Source organism: Lathyrus oleraceus, chromosome 1 (genome assembly GCF_024323335.1).
Source record: "Lathyrus oleraceus cultivar Zhongwan6 chromosome 1, CAAS_Psat_ZW6_1.0, whole genome shotgun sequence".
Lineage (NCBI taxonomy): Eukaryota > Viridiplantae > Streptophyta > Magnoliopsida > Fabales > Fabaceae > Lathyrus > Lathyrus oleraceus.
This window is the reverse complement of record NC_066579.1, coordinates 355,813,512-355,816,071: the sequence shown is the minus strand read 5'-3', so window position 1 is coordinate 355,816,071 and position 2,560 is coordinate 355,813,512. Positions and strand designations below refer to the sequence as shown.

Here is a 2,560-nt window from a genome sequence, read left to right as displayed (position 1 = left end):
AATGAATGGTGGCACCCACCACTTGGATGTGTGGCGCCCTCCATATGGCTTTAGGAAGTGGTGGCGCCCACCTCACACAATATGGCCCGCCACAAGGCTTGGATACGTGGCGCCCATCTCACACAATGTGGCGCTCGCCACGTAGACCACATTAGGATTGTGGCAGCCGCTATCAACCTAGTCTTCCTTATTCTTCTCCACACTTTTCGCCACGACCTTCTTTTACTTTTTCAACTAACCACTCCCCACTAGTAGATATCCAATGCTACATTTAAGGAGAGTGAGGAGTATATATGGGTGGGTTAGTTTTTACGAAGAGTTGCATTTTTCCAGTCAGATTTTGTTGTTAGATTTTCTTAGGCAGTTTCCTACTTTGTAAAAACAATAGATTCTCCACATCAAGGACTATTGCAATTATTCTTTAAGCATCTGAATTTGATTATAACGGTGTACTCGATTGCCAAAGCTTGTCGGTGTTGTTTAATTTGAAGAATTAGTATTCATTCCAAGTTCTCGATTTATATTCCAGGTTTTATTTTTATTTCCATTTTAATTACTTATGCCTTATTGTATGCTTAAATATATGAATATCATGTCTGTTATCGGATCCATGTCCGACTAAACCCCTAGGTATCGGTATGTAAAGACCGTCGAAACAAAGGGATTCGTAAATAATTGGTGTTGGCTTTTATAAAATATAATTTTCCAGTTTTAGTTTCTTGTTTTATTCAAAATTGTTTTTCGTACGAGTGTACAAAGTAAACAAAGGATACAGTCAATAAGAACGAGAGTTTGAGATTTTAATCGGATAGCTGAAACTAGGCATTAATCCCAAACACAGCGAGAGCGCTTTAGGATTAATTAGACTTTATTCATATTCAAAAATTACTTTTAAATTCATAATGAGACCGCGAGAGTCAAGCATTCTGGTTTACGAGTATGGTCAGAGTCAATAAAAACGAAAGTGTGAGACAAAGTTCTTTTTATAAATAATTTCTACTGAAGAATATTTTGATCTTTAAGATTACACCAACTATCTATCGAATCCCCGAAGTTTGTTGCGTTACATACCGATATCCCTTTATTAAATATCTTTATTAATATTTTGTTTACGCTATAGTTATTTCTCTTCATCCCTCCAATCTTAGAAAGATCCTCAGCCTTAGATTTACATAGTAACATTAGATAATGATACGTTCGACTTTTAGTCCTTTTGGGTTCGATAATCTTTAAAACTACGCGATACGACTGTGCACTTACAGTCACGATTCCCATAGACTTACTAAGTCGCGATCAAGTTCTTGGTGCCATTGTCGAAAACTAATTTAGTCGATATCGTAACTCCAGTGTTGCCCAGTATAGACTAAGGCAAACAATTCTATTTCCCTTTCTAATTTGTCGAGTGTATGCCAAGTACTCGCTCTCAAGGTGAGAAATAAAAGTTACCATTCGACGGACCAGAGCGTTATCTAAGATTAGAATGTCGGATACGAGACCTGATACGAGAACATCATATCAAGCTAAATCTTCCCGGTCCTAATATCCCTATTCTTGAACCAGTTACACAACCAGAGATGGCCGAAGGACCGCAGAACCGTCATCTTAAGTACTATGCCATCCCTTCGCAGGATGAACCACATAACAGCATCGCTGCCCCTACCATCGAGGCCAATAATTTCGAGCTAAAACCTTCGTTGTTGTCAGTCGTACAGCAAAACCAATTTTCAGGTAGTCCCACGGAGGACCCGAACCTACATTTGTCAGTGTTTGTGCAATACGCAGACACAGTGAAAGCAAATGGTGTCAGCCCCGAAGCTATAAGATTATGTCTTTTTCCTTTCTCATTAAGAGATAGAGCTAGAGCTTGGCTCTAGTCTCTACCATCCAACTCTGTCACTACGTGGAACGAGTTGAAGAAAGTTTTCTTAGCACGATATTTTCCACCTAGTAAGATGACTATGCTAAGAACCCAAATAAACGGGTTTAAACAAAAAGATAACAAATCACTTTTTGAAGCTTGAGAGAGATACAAAGACATGATGAGGCTTTATCCACATCACGGTCTAGAAGAGTGGTTGATCATCCATACCTTTTACAACGGTCTCTTGTACAACACAAGATTGACAATAGATGCTACCGCAAATGGCACGCTGATGGATAAACCCTATAATGAAGCCTATCAACTTATCGAAAGTATAGCCCAGAATCATTACCAGTGGGGAAGCGAAAGAACCTCCGTAGAGAAACCTCCAACGAAAGGCAGTATGCATGAAGTAAGTAGTCTTGACCATGTCAATGCTAAGGTAGACGCTCTTACTCAAAAGATAGATAACTTTACCATAACACCCGCAACCATCGTGGCTGCCGTAGCACCAAACTGTGAGATATGCGGAGTTCCTAGGCATGCTTCCCCTGAATGTCAACTTTTGACAGGAGTCTCTACAGACCAGGTGAACTATGCTCAAGGAAACCCTTATTCAAACACCTATAACCCAGGTTGGAAGAACCATCCTAACTTTTCGTACAAAAACAATAATGCATTGTATGCACCTAACCAAGC

General features: G+C 39.6%; 1 non-coding gene across 1 annotated transcript; it reads right to left on the bottom strand.

Moving 5' to 3' along the window:
* Positions 1–1,958: 1,958 nt before the first annotated feature.
* Positions 1,959–2,065, bottom strand: LOC127116676 (small nucleolar RNA R71). The gene has a single exon (XR_007801478.1). It is a non-coding gene; the product is annotated as a small nucleolar RNA R71 (small nucleolar RNA).
* Between the last annotated feature and the right edge of the window lie 495 nt (positions 2,066–2,560).